The sequence below is a fragment of the Heptranchias perlo genome, unplaced genomic scaffold (genome assembly GCF_035084215.1).
Source record: "Heptranchias perlo isolate sHepPer1 unplaced genomic scaffold, sHepPer1.hap1 HAP1_SCAFFOLD_49, whole genome shotgun sequence".
In the NCBI taxonomy this organism is placed as follows: Eukaryota; Metazoa; Chordata; class Chondrichthyes; order Hexanchiformes; family Hexanchidae; genus Heptranchias; species Heptranchias perlo.
Genome location: NW_027139505.1, coordinates 2,208,636 through 2,226,277, shown reverse-complemented (window position 1 = coordinate 2,226,277; position 17,642 = coordinate 2,208,636). Strand labels below are relative to the sequence as shown.

The 17,642-nt window shown below is 39.9% G+C and overlaps 1 long non-coding RNA gene across 1 annotated transcript in view; it reads left to right on the top strand.

Annotated features, from left to right (window-relative positions):
• The window catches only part of LOC137313855 (uncharacterized), an 87,303-nt gene that overhangs the window by 57,440 nt on the left and 12,221 nt on the right, over positions 1 to 17,642 (top strand). The window contains exons 5-8 of the long non-coding RNA XR_010961087.1: positions 3,444 to 3,600; positions 5,807 to 6,066; positions 13,518 to 13,613; positions 15,770 to 15,935. This is a non-coding gene — a long non-coding RNA (uncharacterized lncRNA). The remainder of the gene's footprint in view (positions 1 to 3,443; positions 3,601 to 5,806; positions 6,067 to 13,517; positions 13,614 to 15,769; positions 15,936 to 17,642) is intronic.

The following is a 17,642-nucleotide window of genomic DNA, read 5'->3' as shown; positions in this document are numbered from 1 at the left end:
TACTGTACAATACAAGGTGAGGTGGACTCAGTACATATCTCATATTGCATTCTGTACAATACAAGGTGGGGTGTACTCATTGCATAGCTAATGTTACATTCTGTACAATAAAAGGTGGGGTGTACTCAGTACATAACTAAAATTACATTCTGTACAATACAAGCTGGGGTGGACTCCTGACATATCTTATTTTACATTCTGTACAACACAAGGCGGGGTGTTTTCAGTACATATCTTAAATTACATTCTGCCAATACGAGGTGGGGTGGACTCAGAACATATCTTATGTTACATTCTGAACAATACAAGCTGGGGTGGACTCCTGACATATCTTATTTTACATTCTGTACAGTACAAGGCTGGGTGTTTTCAGTACATATCTTAAATTACATTCTGCCAATACGAGGTGGGGTGGACTCGGAACATATCTTATGTTACATTCTGTACAATACAAGCTGGGGTGGACTCCTGACATATCTTATATTACTTTCTGTACATTACATGGAGGGGTGGACTCAGTACATATCTTATATTACATTCTGTACATTACAAGGAGGTGTGGACACAGTACATATCTTATATTACATTCTGCACAATACAAGGTGGGGTGGACTCAGTATACATCTGATATTACATTCTGTACAATACAAGGTGGGGTGGACTCCGTACATATCTTATATTTCATTCTTTATAGTACAAGGTGGGGTGGACACTGTACATATCTTATATTACTTTCTGTACATTACATGGAGGGGTGGACTCAGTACATATCTTATATTACATTCTGTACATTACAAGGAGGTGTGGACTCAGTACATATCTTATATTACATTCTGCACAATACAAGGTGTGGTGGACTCAGTACTTGTCTTATATTACATTGTGCACAATACATGGTGGTTTGGACTCAGTACATATCTTCTATTACATTCTGTATAATAAAAGGTGGGGTGGACTCAGTACATATCTTATGTTACATTCTGTACATTACAAGTTGAGTTGGACTCAGTACACAACTTTTCTTACATTCTGTACAGTACAAGCTGGTGTTGACTGCTTACATATCTTATATTTCATTCTGTACAATACAAGTTGGGGTGGAATCAGGACATATCTTATATTACATTCTGTACATTACAAGGTAGTGTGTACTCAGTACATATCTTACATTTCATTCTTTATAGTACAAGGTGAGGTGGACACTGTACATATCTTATATTACATTCTGTACATAACATGGAGGGATGGACTCAGTACATATCTTAAATTACATTCTGTACTTTACAAGGAGGTGTGGACTCAGTACATATCTTATATTACATTCTGTACAATACAAGGTGGGGTGGACTCAGTACTTATCTAAAATTACTTTCTGGACAATACAAGGTGGCTTGGATTCAGTACTTGTCTTGTATTACATTGTGCACAATACAAGGTGGGTTGGACTCAGTACATATCTAAAATTACATTCTGTGCAATACAAGGTTGGATGGACTGCTTACATATCTTATATTACATTCTGTTCTGTATAAGATGGGGTGGACTCGGTACATATCTTAAGTTACATTCTGTACAATACAAGGTGGGATGGACTCAGTACCTATCTAAAATTACATTCTTACAATAGAAGGTGGGATGTACTCATTACATATCTTATATTACATTCTGTAAAATACAAGCTGGGTTGGACTGCTTACATATCTCATATTTCATTCTGTACAATACAAGGTGGGGTGGACTCAGTACATATATTTTATTACATTCTGTACAATACAAGGTGGGGTGGACTCAGTATAAATCTGACATTACATTCTGTACAATACAAGGTGGGTGGACTCAGTGCATGTCTTGTATTATATTGTGCACAATACAAGGTGGGTTGGACTCCGTGGATATCTTATATTACATTCTGTACATTGCAAGGTGATTTGTTCTCAGTACATATCTTATATCATATTCTGTACGATACAAGGTGGAATGGACTCAGTACATATGTTATATTACATTCCTTGCATTACAAGGTGTGGTTGTCTCAGGACATATCTTATATTACATTCTGTACATTACAAGGTTGAGTGGACTCAGTACATATCTTATATTACATTCTGTACAATACAAGGTGGGGTGGACTCAGTACTTATCTAAAATTACTTTCTGGACAATACAAGGTGGGATAGACTCAGTGCATATCTCATATTACATTCTGTATAAAACATGGTGGGGTGTCCTCATCAAATATCTTATATTACGTTCTGTACAATACAAGCTGGGTTGGACTGCTTACATTTCTCATTTTACATTCTGTACAATACAAGGTGGGGTGGACACATTGCACATCTTATATTACATTCTGTACAATACAAGCTGTGGTGGACTCAGTACATATCTTATATTACATTGTGAACATTACAAGGTGGGTTGGACTCCGTACATATCTTATATTACATTCTTTACATTACAAGGTGGTGTGTACTCAGTACATATCTTATATTGCATTCTGTATCATGCAAGGTGAGGTGGCCACTGTACATATCTTATATTACATTCTGTACATTACAAGAAGGATTGGAATCAGTACATATCTTATATTACATTCTGTACAATACAAGGTGGGGTGAACTCAGAATGGGCGACTATTACACGGAGAGGGAATATTACACAGAGGGCAATATTACAGAGTGTGGAATATTGCAGAGAGGGGGAATATTTCACAGATGGTAACATTACACAGGGGGGGAATATTACACAGAGGGGAATATTACACAGAGTGTGGGAGAAATTGAACAGGGAGGGGGAGATATTGTACAGGGAGGGGGAGAGATTGAACAGGTCGGGGCGAGCTGCTAATTCAATCAAGAGAAAACAGTTAAGGGATAAGCTGTTGACATTTCGCTCACAGCAACTGACAGAACATAAGTTGCAAAATGTCCAGAGCAGGTGTGTGCGGGCCCAGGGACAGGAGAGAAAACAAACCCAGGGGAGGTTTGGAGCCTGCAACAAACACCGAGCAGCGCAGACAGACAGTGCGTCACCGGTTCGAGGCATTCAGAGGAAAGGCAGGGGTGAAACAAGCTGCAGACTTGGATTAGGGAGAGATTCTGTGCAACTGGGGGAGTGTGAGAGAGGGGGAGAGAGAGGGAGGGAGAGAGAGGGAGGGAAAGAGAGGGAGGGAGAGAGAGGGAGGGAGAGAGAGGGGGGAGAGAGAGAGAGGGGGGAGAGAGGGGGAGAGAGGGCGGGGGAGAGAGAGGGCGGGGGAGAGAGAGAGAGGGAGAGAGAGAGGGGGTTGAGAGAGAGTGGGGTGAGAGAGAGGGGGAGAGGGAGGGAGGTAAAAAGAGAGAGTGAGAGAGGGAGTGGGAGGGAGGGAGTTCTGGGCTCTTGCTGTGCCTTTTTAATCCCTTACATTTGTATTTTAATCAATTCTCTCTCTCTCTCTCTCCCCTCAGGAATATTTTTGATGAAATGCTGCAAGGGGATGATCCAGAAAGAGACATTTTGTGAGGAAGAGTAGGAGTGGGAAAAATCCTGGGCCAAGAATAGTTCTCTCCGCTGCGGACTGACTGACTGAGACCTTCACCGCAGCCTGGACCCGATGGGGGGCACGTGAGTGATGTCTGGCTTACTCTGGGGTCACTGGGTGCACACTGGGATCACTGGGATATTCAGGGGACACTGGGGGGATCACTGGGACATTCAACGGACACTCGTGGGGGTGGTCACTGGGACATTGTTGTGCCAGTTCTTGTTGTTGTGTTTGTGGTCTGAACATCAAGACCACCACTCTGGCATCACTCTGGGCTGACTGGGTGCACCCTGACATCATTCTGGGTTCACTGCGGGATCACTGGGGACACTCTGTTTGCTACTTGCCGCCATCTGACGAAGGTGGTAACCACACTGTCCATTTAACAGTGTATTTAATTAAAAATAAACCTACCATTTACCCACGTTGTCCAATTAAAAGTGTAATTAATTATATATAAACACTCCATTGACCCACACGATCCATTTAACAATGTATTTAATGATATTTCAACCCACCATTGACCCAAATTGTCCAATTACCAGTATATTTAATTATATGAATCGTTCGTCTGAAGGTTTTGGTTCGAATGAATAAAACTCCGCTTCAATCAGCGATAGATTGAAACAAGCTGTGGAGGGAGAGTTCACATGAAGATAAATGTTGGGGATTGTTTGTTGCCGCCGCTTCAGGCTGTGTCTCTGGCCCGAATGAATCCTCAATCCTGGTCAAAAAACAAGCGGGGAATTAGTGAGAAAGGGGGAAATATCGCAATCTATCTCTGGGATTGATCACAACAATCCCCCCCTCGGAATTATCAACACAATCTATCCCCGGGATTGATCACAGCAATCCGTCCCTCGGAATTATCACCACAATCTGTCCCTGGGATTGATCACAACAATCCGTCCCTCGGAATTATCACCACAATCTATCCCCGGGATTGATCACAGCAATCCCTCCCTCGGAATTATCACCACAATCTGTCCCTGGGATTGATCACAACAATCCGTCCCTCGGAATTATCACCACAATCTGTCCCTGGGATTGATCACAACAATCCGCCCCTCGGAATTATCATCACAATCTGTCCTCAAACACTTTCTCTCTTCGGAAACTTTCAACCCGGGGAGGGGCCATGTATGACCGTCTGTGAACCTCCTCAAAATGTGAGCAATCCAATCTTCATATCAGGAATGATCCATTCCGGATTTAACAATGTAACTGGTGAATCTGCTGAATATTTACTATGATATTAAGCGGAAAGGATAGGGTGGATAGAGAGAAACTCTTTTCGCTGGTTGGGGATTTTAGGAGTCGGGGGCACAGTCTAAAAATTAGAGCCAGACCTTTCAGGAGCGAGATTAGGAAACATTTCTGCACACAAAGGGTTGTCGAAGTTTGGAGCGCTCTTCATCAAATGGCAATTTGTACTAGCTCAATTGCTAAATTTAAATCTGCGATAGATAGCTTTTTGGCAACCAAAGGTATTAAGGGATATGGGCCAAAGGCAGGTATGTGGAGTTAGATCACAGATCAGCCATGATCTTATCAAATGGCGGAGTAGGCACGAGGGGCTTGATGGCCAACTCCTGTTTCTCTGTACTTTGCTCCTAAATGTAACTTTGGAAAGTCAGTACTGATTCTCCCACTGATTGAGGTGATTGATGCTCAGCGGTAGTTTAATTCGGCGGTTAAATGGTTAATGTCCTCACCGACAGACACAGCCTCTCCTCAGCTCACTGACGAAACACTGGCTATTGGCCCAGGGTTGAAGCGCAAACATTAGAAAATCGATGGGTCTTCAGTAAACAATGTCCCTGAAGCAAATGTAACAATTTATTTCGAACCAGATATCTGTTTTACTGAACTGCCCTGGAACAAGAAGAGAAAAGATAAAATGTACAACTGACTTTGTTCACAATTGACTTGGCAGCGAATTGTCAACCCGGTTCGATTTGATTCCACCAGAAGGGCCGCTCCCTGTTCTGAAACAAATGAGGAATGTTTGTGTTGAAATCCATCCTGATGTTTGGCAGCAGCTTTCATGGAGGGCGGAGCTCTGAATCTCACATAAGAAGGAGCAGATCAAACTCCCTAGTTTTGAACTGTTAAAATAAAGCAAATAACTTGTACTCGATTAATTACAATGAAATAACAAGGATATAATTTGCAAAATCTGCACGGATATTGAGGACGGAAAATCCTTGCGGGATCAAGGTAAGGTTAATGTGGTGTCAATGTCTTTTTTAATTAACTTTTTCTGCCTCTTCCTCTTTTCCAAAGCCAATTTCCCGCGGTCAGATATGTTCCCCTGGCGGACGGAGCTCTCTAATCCTCGCGGATGGAAATATTCACTAATTGTTCGCTCAGACACTGACTGAAGGCCCGCTATTTCACACAGCGAATTTGAGGGCTTATCCCTTTATGGACTCCTCCAATCTCCCCACAGACACATTTTAAAGCGGTTACAGGACAGAAAGCAGGAACACGAACTCTGGAGATTTACACCTTCCTTGTCCAGCGGTGCCTACTTCCCATGTCAGGTGTGGGAAACTGTCCGTTTTCACTCCATATGCATTTATTTTTAACTGTGACACTGGCTCTTCTTACTCACTGAGCCGTTTTGGGCCTGGTACAATATATTGATTTGATCAAAGACTGATCGAACACACAGTTCAGCTCAGGAAAGGGTTAACACATTCGCAAAGGCCGAATATTGCGCTCTGCTGGTCACCTGGAAAATCAGCCCATGGTTCCCCGAGGCCGGACTGAAGGTGATCCAATCGCAGGATAGGAGCAAAGTAGGAGATAAATCTTGTTCCTGATTAATTATAATTAATTCGTGTCATGCGAATTAGATGGGGAGAATGGAGCAGGGACTACTGTTTTCTCTAAAATATGTTGTTGAGGATGTTATTTGTTAAACTGGCTCAACTGAAGAAAGAGAGGCCGCTCCCTTCAGACAGAAACAAACTTCAGGAATGTTTTAACGGGAAACTTGCTCCGGGCTGAAACCATCTTTCACACAGATCGGTGCTTCCTGATCGATAACCTTGGTAATTTGAGAAGTTACTTTTAACATCAACAGGTATCTTTACAAAAAAAGTAACAATTCAATTTACCAACAGTAGGTAGACCCATCACTAATCTTTATATGAAAAATAACAACTCAATTTACCAACAGTTGGTAGTCCCTTCGCTAATCTTTATATAAAAAATAACTACTGAAATTACCAACAGGCAGGAGGGTCCATCAATTATCTTTATATAAAAAGTAACGATTGAAATTACGAACAGGGAGTAGAGCCCATCACTAATCTTTATACAAAATGTAACTACTGAATTACCAACAAGTAGAAGAGTCCATACAATAATTATATAAAATGTAACAACTCGATTTAACAAGTGGTAGGAGGGTCCATCACTAATCTTTATACAAAAAGTAACGACTGAAGTTATCAACAGGGAGGTGTGTCCATCATTAATCTTCATATGGAAAGTAACAACTCAATTTACCAATTGAAAGGAGGGTCCTTCACTAATCTTTATATGAAAAGTAACTACTGAAAATGCCAAAAGGTCGGAGCATTCATCCCTGATCTTTATATAAATAGTAACGACTGAAATTACCAACAGGTAGCAGAGGCCATACAAACCTTAAAATAAAAATAACAACTCAATTTACCAACTGGTAGGAGGGTCCATCACTAATCTTTATATAAAAAGTAACCACTGAAATTAACAACAGGTAGAAGAGTCCATCACTCATCTTTACATAAAAAGTAACGACTGAAATCACCAACAGGGAGGAGGCTCCATCACTAAACTTTATATAAAATGTAACGACTGAAATTACCAACAGATTGGAGGCTCCATCACTAATCTTTATCGAAAAATTAACCACTGAAATTAACAACAGGGAGGAGAGTCCATCACTAATCTTTATATAAAAACGAACAACACTATTTACGATCCGGTCGGAGGGTCCATCATTAATCTTTTATAAAAAGTAACCACTGAAATTGACAACAGGGAGGAGGGTCCATCACTAATCGTTATATAGAACGTAACTATTGAATTATCAACAAGTAGAAGAGACCATACTAATCTTTTGTTGAATATTAACAACTCAATTTACCATCTGGTAGGAGGGTCCATCACTAATCTTTATATAACACGTAACAACTGAAATTACGAAAAGGTAGGAGGGTCCATCACTAATCTTTATGTATAAAGTAACAGTTGAAATTACCAACAGGTATGAAGGTCCATCACAAATTAAATATAAAAAGTAACTACTGAAATTTACAACATAGAGAAGGGTCGATCAATAATCTTTATATAAAACGTATCAACTCAATTTACCAACAGTTAGGAGGGTCCATCATATTTTTTGTCAAAAGAGTAACCACTGAAATTATCAACAGGTAGGAGGGTCCATCACAAATATTTTTGTAAAAAGCAACAATTGAAATTACCAAAAGGCAGGAGGACCCATCACTAATCTTTATATAACACGTAACAACTGAAATTGCGAAGAGGTGGGAGGTTCCATCACTAATCTTTATGTATAAAGTAACGGTTGAAATTACCAATAGGTATCAAGGTCCATCACCAATCTTAATATCAAAAGTAACTACTGAAATTAACCACAGGGTGGAGGGTCCATCACTAATCTTTCTATAGAATGTAACCACTGAAACTGCCAACAGGTAGGAGCATCCATCACTGATCTTTATATAAATAGTAACTACTGAAATTGCCATGCGGGAGGAGGGTCCATTACTTATCTTTATATAAAAAGTTACTACTGAAATTACCAATAGGTAGATGAGTCTATACTAATCATTATATAAAAATTAACAACTCATTTTACCAACTGGTAGGAGGGTCCATCACTAATCTTTATATAATACGTAACAACTGAAATTACGAAGAGGTAGGAAGTTCCATCACTGATCTTTATGTAAAAGGAACGATTGAAATTACCAATAGGTATCAAGGTCCATCACTAATCTTTATATAAAAAGTAACTAGTGAAATTTACAACAGAGAGGAGGGTCGATCATTAATCTTTATATAAAACGTATCAACTCAATTTTCCAACAGGTAGGAGGGTCCACCATATTTTTGTATGAAGAGTAACTACTGAAATTATCAACAGGTAGGAAGGTCCATCACGAATCTTATTGTAAAAAGCAACAACTGAAAATACCAAAAGGGAGGAGGGCCCATCACTAATCTTTATTTAAGAAGTGACAACTCACATTTCCAACGTGTAGCAGGGTCAATCACTCATCTTCATATGAAAAGTAACTACTGAAATTAACAACAGGATGGAGGGTCCTTCACTAATATTTCTATAGAATGTAACCACTGAAATTGCCGACCGGTAGGAGGGTCCAACACCAATCTTTAGATAAAGAGTAACTATTGAAAATGCAAACAGGTCGGATCATCCATCACTGATCTTTACATAAATAGTAACTACTGAAATTACGAACAGGGAGGAGGGTCCATTACTTATCTTTATATAAAAAGTAACGACTGAAATTACCAACAGGGAGGAGTGTCCATCACTAATCTTTATACAAAAAGTAACTGCTCAAATTACCAATAGGTAGAAGAGTCCATCACTAATCTTTACATAAAAAGTAACTACTGAAATCACCAAAAGGGACAAGGCTCCATCATTCAACTTTATATAAAATGTAACTGCTGAAATTGCCAACAGATTGGAGGCTCCATCACTAATCTTTATATAAAACGTAACTACTGAAATTACCAACAGGAATCAGGGTCCATCACTAATCTTGATATAAAAAGTAACCACTGAAATTAACGAAAGGGAGGAGAGTCCAGCACTCATCTTTTTCTAAAAAATAACAACGCAATTTGCCATCTGGTAGGAGGATACATCATTCATCTTTATATAAAAAGTAACCACTGAAATTAACGACAGCGAGGAGGGTCCATCACTAATCTTAATATAAAAAGTAACGACTGAAATTAGCAACAGGGAGGAGGGTCCATCACTAATCTTTATATAGAATGAAACTACTGAATTATCAACAAGTGGAAGTGTCCATACTAATCTTTTGTTAAAAAATAACAACTCAATTTGCCATCTGGTATGAGGGTCCATCATTAAACTTCAAATAAAAACTGAAATTAACAACAGAGAGGAGCGTGCATCATTTATCTATACAAAGCATGTAAACAATGAAATTACCAGGAGGCAGGAGGGTCCATCACTAATCTTTATATAACACGTAATAACTGAAATTACGAAGAGGTAGGAGGCTCCATCACTAATCGTTATGTGTAAAGTAACTGCTGAAATTACCAACAGGTATGAAGGTCCATCACTAATCATTATATTAAAAGTAACAACTCAATTTACCAACTGGTAGGAGGGTCCATGACTAATCTTTATGTATAAAGTAACTGCTGAAATTACCAACAGGTATCAAGGTCCATCACTAATCTTTATGTAAAAAGTAACTACAGAAATTTACAACAGGGAGGAGGGTCGATCCTTAATCTTTACATAAAACTCATCAACTCAATTTACTAACAGGTAGGATGGTCCATCATATTTTTTGTACAAAGAGTAACCACTGAAATTATCAACAGGTAGGAGGGTCCATCACGAATCTTTTTATAAAACGTAACAACTGAAATTACCAAAAGGCCTGAGGGCACATCACTAATCTTTATTTAAAAAGTGGCAACTCACATTTCCAACGGGTAGCAGGGTCCATCACTAATCTTTATATCAAAAGTAACTGCTGAAAGTAACAACAGGGTGGAGGGTCCATCACTAATATTTCTATAGAATGTAACCACTGAAATTACCAACAGGTAGGAGGGTCCAACACCAATCTTTATATAAAAAGTTACTACTGAAAATGCCAACAGGTCGGAGCATCCATCACTGATCTTTATATAAAAATTAACGACTGAAATTAACAACAGGTTGGAGAGTCCATCACTAATCTTTACATAAAAAGTAACTACTGAAATCACCAACAGGGAGGAGGGTCCATCACTAAACATTATATAAAATGTAACTACTGAAATTACCAACAGATTGGAGGCTCTATCACTAATCTTTATATAAAAAGTAATCACTGAAATTAACAACAGGAAGGAGGGTCCATCACTAATCTTCTTTAAATTAACGAATGAAATTAGCAACATGGAGGAGGGACCATCACTAATCTTGATATAGAATGTAATTACTGAATTATCAACAAGTAGAAGAATCCAAACTAATCTTTTATTAAAAACTAACAACTCAATTTACCATCTGGTAGGAGAGTCCATAATTAATGTTTAAATAAAAACTGAAATTAATAACAGAGTGGAGCATGCATCATTTATCTCTAGAAAGCATGGAAACAATGAAATTGCCAAGAGGTAGGAGGGTCCATCCCAAATCTTTATATAACACGTAACAACTGAAATCACGAAGAGGTAGGAAGGTCCATCACTAATCTTTATGTCCAAACTAACTGCTGAAATTACCAACAGGTATGAAGGTCCATCACTAATCTTTATATTAAAATTAACCACAGAAATTACCAAAAGGGAAGAGTGTCCAACACTAATCCTTATATAAGAAGTTACTACTCATGTAACCAAGAGGTAGGAGGGTCCATCACTACTTTCCATATCGGAAGTAACCACTGCATTACCAAGAGGTAGGAGTGTCAATCACTCGTCTTGATATGAAACGTAACAACTCAAATTACCAACACGGAGGAGGGTCCATCATTAATTATTGAATAAAAAGTAGCAACTGAAATTACCTACAGGTTGGAGGGTCCATCACTAATCCTTATATAAAAAGTAGCTACTCAAATTTCCAACAGGAAGTAGGGACCATTATAAATCGTTTTATGAAAAGTAACTATTGAAATTACCAACAGGCAGAAGGGTCCATCACTTATCTTTATATAAAAAGTAACTACTGAAATTGCCAGCAGGGAGTAGGGGCCATCATTAATCTTTATAAGAAAAGTAACTACTGAAATTACGAACAGGGAGTGGAGTCCATCACGAATCTTTATATAAAATGTAACGACTGAATGACCAACAAGTAGAAGAGTCCATACAATCATTATATGAAAAGTAACAACTCAATTTACCAAGTGGTAGGAGGGTCTATCACTAATCCTTATATAAAAAGTAACTACTGAAATTTACAACAGGGAGGAGGGTCGATCATTAATCTTTATCTAAAACGTATCAACTCAATTTTCCAACAGGTAGGAGGGTCCATCATATTTTTTTATATAAAGAGTAACTGAAATTACCAAAAGGCAGGAGGGCCCATCACTAATCTTTATTTAAAAAGTGACAACTCACATTTCCAACGGGGAGCAGGGTCCATCACCAATCTTTATATAAAAAGTATCTGCTGAAATTAACAACAGGGTGGTGGGTCCAGCCCTAATATTTCTATAGAATGTAACCACTGAAATTACCAACAGGTAGGAGGGTCCAACACCAATCTTTATATAAAACGTTACTACTGAAAATGCCAAAAGTTCGGAGCATCCATCACTGATCTTTATATAAAAATTAACTACTGAAATTAACAACAGATAGGAGGGTCCATCACTAATCTTTATATAAAAAGTAACTAATCAAATTGCCAATAGGTAGAAGAGTCCATCACTAAACTGTACATAAAAAAATAACTACTGAAATCACCAACAGGGAGGAGGGTCCATCACTAATCTTCATATGAAAATCAACGACTGAAATTACCAACATGTCGGTGGGTCCATCACTCATCTTTATATAAGAAGAAACTACTGAATTTACAAACAAGGAAGAGGGTCCATCACTCATCTTTATTTTAAAAAACATCGACTGAAATTACCACCTTGCAGGTGGGTCCATCACTAATTTTCATATAAAAAGTAACTATTGAAATTATCAAAAGGGAGGAAGGTCCATCACTAATTTACATAAAGTGTAACTGCACAATTTAATCTTGTTATTATATTAGTGCCAGCGAATAACTTCAACGATAGTTTGATGAAACTACTAACTGAGATTAATCGCGTTTACATTTCCACAGTGTGGAAAGGATAATACAGTGACTGATAGTTTGATTAGTTGCTCTTGCCTGTGTGCACACACAGAAGGAGGCACACGCACACGTGGAGAATTATGATTTTAAAATTGCCGTCAAATCTACAACTTATATATTTGTGGTGTTTGCTGAGATTGTAAGACCCCTAAGAATAATCCAAAAATAAATGTGCAGCATCTGTTTAAAGTTACACAATTCATAAATTATACATTAGTGTTCAATTAGTAAAATTCCTGACCTCCTACAGTGCTCATTAGTCAGGTGCTGATACCATGAGAGATAAGGTAAATATATTCAAAAGGAAGTACCAACCAAAACGCATCTCCCTGAACACACGGACAATGTCACTACCCATCGAGAGCAGAGAAATCACACCCAGCTCTTTATTGTGTTTGTCGATAATTATCAGGTTCACAAAATAAAAGAATTTAATATAAAAACTCAACAAATGAAAAGAATTAAAAAAACAAATCTGTGAATAAAATAATACAATAGCGCCAGACTGAGTAAAACTGAGTGAAGGATCATTTAATTCATCACCTCGATCCATATCACCCTTCAGAATATTCACTACCTCAGGAATAAGTCTGGTGCTGGCCTGCACTGCAAGTAAATCTTACCAACTGGTGCTCCCAGTGCAGAATTTCGGACATCCAGAACTGGGTTGTGGAAATCAGCGGGACTCATTGAGTTTCACTGGGCAGCTGTCTGTGCCGCACCTGATGTGGAGAGTTGATCGTAACAGTCGAGAAGTGCCCGATCCAAGAGCTAACAGCTGTTGTACTGATGGGGAAGGAGGGACTTGATATCACATTTAACAAGCCAACGTTCCTCCCTCTCATTTTAATATTTCAGTCTAACCTTCCTTTAATATACTTATTACAGAGCATCACAATCTTGGAACGCCTGTCACCACCATGGCTGAAGGTCCAAACAGGGGAGAAGATCCAACATCATCAACAAGAATGAGAATAGACACCGGTAGGTTCAGAACAATCTTTCAAATATCAATTGTGTCCGGATAAAGGGTCCAGATCATGAAAAATATCCTGTTGTTCAAACAGGAAGAAGAAACCGAGCATATAGTGTGTAGATAAAAGAATGTGAGTGACCATCTACCGGACCCTGCGGTCACAGTTGGAGGGATCTCAGTATTGGAACTGTCCAATAGACAACTGATGTTATGGACTGTAAGGCGGATAGAAACAGTCACTCAGATTGGTCTTCCTGAGTAACAGTGTGAAACCAGGGAGCAGTGGGAGGCAGCCCGAGTGGGAGATAGGTGAGAGGAGGTGGGACACAGGAATAGGAGAGCGAGAGTGGTGCGAGATTCTATAGTCAGGGGAATAGACAGACTCTTCTGCAGACCTGAGCAGGTCCAAGTGATACGTTGCCGCCCTGGTGCCAGGGGGAAGAACTTCCTGGAACCGGTGGGACCATCTCTGGAAAGGAACGGAGAGCGGAAAATAGTCATGGTCGGAATCAATAACACGGTTCGAATTACGTTTATAAAGGGAATATTAAAATTTGAGCTCTGGACTGAAAAGCATGGCCACAGGTTGGTGATCTCCGAATTGTGGTGCACTGGGCCCTTACTGAGGACAACATGACGCTGGTGAATGTGTAGCTGGAGGGCTGGAGCAGGAGTGAAGGGTTCATGTTCTTGGGACACGAGGGAGAGTTCAGGAAGAAGGGAACGGACGGTTACGATCTCAACCAACCAACAAAAACGGTTTGACAGACTGGGTGTATGGAGCAGTGGGAGGGTTTCACCTGATAAGACTGGAGCGTGTGAAATATCCGGAACTGAGACTAGGGAGTGGAAATAATAAAACTGTTGGAGCAGGAACAGAAGATTTATGAATTTTTGAAAAGAGATTACCAAGAAAAAAGGAAGGAGTTTTTTGAAGTAGTGACAGAAGATGTAACTTGATATCTAAAAATTAAAAAAAACGAGAACGTGTCAACATTCCAGTGAATTGGAGTTCAGATTGTGTGTTATGTCTGTGAATCTAAAAATCATTCCAAACACGTTTGGAAAGTTAGACTCTTGAGGGATGTGATATGGTATCGATCAGACAGGGCTGGATTGGATGAACTTTTGGCGAGATACAAAATATTGCCTACAGTTTCTAAAAATGATGGCAGATATGAAAATGATGGTTTCAAAGAATCAACGTATCACAGTATCAAACTATCGACAGTAAAAGTATTCCATACAAAGATGTCGATACAGCATCTTCAGCGAGAGTGAGGAGGGTGTGGAGCCATATTTCGAGACAACTGTCGAGAAGGATTTGGCTCTGAATGTAATAGCCGAGGTGGATTAGTCACTGAGCTCAGAGACAACGTACCCGAGGCTGTTAAAGGAAGTCAGAGAACAGATAGGAGGGACTCTGACCATATTTTTTCAAAACTCACAATTTTTGAACACGCAATTGTTAATGAAAATATCCAGGTGGACTGAAAGAGACCAAGTAATGTCTGTGTTAAAACAGGGAGAATGTGGCAATCAGATAACCAGAGACTTATTAGACAACGTGAGAGGGGAGAGATACAAAAGGGTCCAGAGGGTCCAGAGGGGCAATTTTTTCACTCAAAGGGTGGTGAGTGTCTGGAACGAGCTGCCAGAGGCAGTAGTAGAGGCGGGTACAATGTTGTCTTTTAAAAAGCATTTGGACAGTTACATGGGTAAGATGGGTATAGAGGGATATGGGCCAAGTGCAGGCAATTGGGACTAGCTTAGTGGTATAAACTGGGCGACATGGACATATTGGGCCGAAGGGCCTGTTTCCATGTTGTAACTTCTATGATTCTATGATTCTATGATTCTATAACGTTATTTGTGGGCAAACTTCTCGAATCTGTAATTTCACGTCGAATCATTTATGATTCAGTGAAGGCTGGAACAGATTATCTGCAGACATTTGACATTGTAGTTGACAAATTTGATACAGCCTTATCGAGACGTGACTATATAGATCAATGGATTGTAACACATGCGGTATATATGAGTTTTCAGAAGGCATTTGATAACGTGGCTCACAGGAGGCGGCACCCGTTTGGTGTAAGAGGAAATTTAACCGCCCGGATGGAAGGTCGATAATATGTTTAGTTTTCTCCATTGTTGTTCACAGACCGAACACTGCGATCACTGAGGTCTTGACAAAGTCTGACGGTTAACAACTGTTCCAGTTGACGAAATTCTATCGGGACAGACGAGAACAGGCAGTTGAAGAAGGGATGGACGGAGTTAGCTCATTGTCAACACACGAGTGACATTTCAGTGGACAAGAACATCGGGTAAGTGGGAGGGGAACATGAAGAGTTTGCATTATTTAAACATTACAGAACCAACAGGATATCAGAACTGGTTGTCGTGGTCCATATTGGTACCAACGATATAGGTAAAAAAGGAATGAGGTCTGGAAGGTGAATTTAAGGAGTTAGCCGATAAATTAAAAAGCAGGACATCAAAGTTAGTGATCTCAGGATTAGTACCGGTGCCACGTGCTATTGAGTATAGGAACAGGAGAATAGACAGGGTGAATGCGTGGCTGCAGGGATGGTGTAGGAGGGAGGGATTCCGATTCCTGCGACATTGGGACCGGTTCTTGGGAAGATGGGACCTGTACAAGCGTGACGGGTTACACCCGAGCAGGACCGGGACCAATGTCCTCGCGGGGGTTTTTGCGAGTGCTGTTGGGGAAGGTTTAAACTAGAGTGGCAGGGGGATGGAAATCTGAGCGCGGAGTCAGAAGGGAATAAAATTGAGAGCAGCAAGAGAGGGGAAGACCCAGGGGAAATCTACAATACAAATAGGACAAACAGTTGTTCAAGAACAAGTGAGAGGGAAAAGCGTAGAGCAGCGGAAAGGAAGTGTACGACAGATTAATTAACAACGAGAAAGCGTATGGCGATTAACACAGCATCAAAGCTGTGGCAGGGGGTTGGGAACCTGAGCAGGGAGACAGAGGAAAGCTTGTCAGGAAGGGGCACAATGTATGGAGTAAAAGGTAAAGTGTTAAAAAAGGAAAAAGCTGGAACTACGTGTCACAAAACATATTTGAAAGTTCTTTATCTGAAAGCACGTAGCATTCGTAACAAAATGGACGAGTTAACGGCACAAATAACTACGTATGGGTATGATCTTGTGGCTATTACAGAAACATGGCTGCACGGTGACAACGACTGGGAATTAAATATGGCAGGGTATTTAACAATCCGGAAGGACAGGCAGGAAGGAAGGGGATGTGGGGTGGCTATGATAATAAAGGAAGCAATCACTGTAATACAGAGAAATGATATTGGAACAAAGGATCAGGATAATGAAACAGTTTGGGTGGAGATCAGGATTAATAAGGGGAAAAGAACACTAGAGGGCGTAGTATATAGGCCTCCAAATGGTAGCAACTCTGCTGGAAGAAGTATTAATCAGGAAATAGTCGGGGCATGTAACAAGCGAACAGCTATAAGTATGGGGTATTTTAACTATCAAATTAACTGGACAAATCAAATTGGGCAGGGCAGCCTTGAGGAAGAGTTTATTGAGTGTATTCGGGATGGATTTCTTGAGCAGTCTGTAACTGAACCTACAAGTGGGCAAGCAACCTTGGACCAATCCTGTGTAATGAGCCAGGATTAATTAATAATGTCCTAGTGAAGGATCCCCTTGGAATGAGTGACCATAACATGGTTACATTCCATATCCAAGTAGAGAGTGAGAAGATTGGTTCTCAAACAAGCGGACTGAGCTTGAATAAAGGAGACTATGATGGTATGAGAGCGGAATTGATTAAAGTGGACTGGGAAAATAGATTAAAGTGTAAGGCGGTACATGAGCAATGGTGTTCATTCAAGGAGTTATTTTACAACTTTCAAAAAAATATATATTCCACTGAGGAAAAAAGGGTGTAAAAAAATGATAGCCATCCGTGGCGAAGTAAAGAAATTAAGGATAGTATCCGACTAAAAGCAAGGACATATAAGGTAGCCAAACTTAGTGGGAGG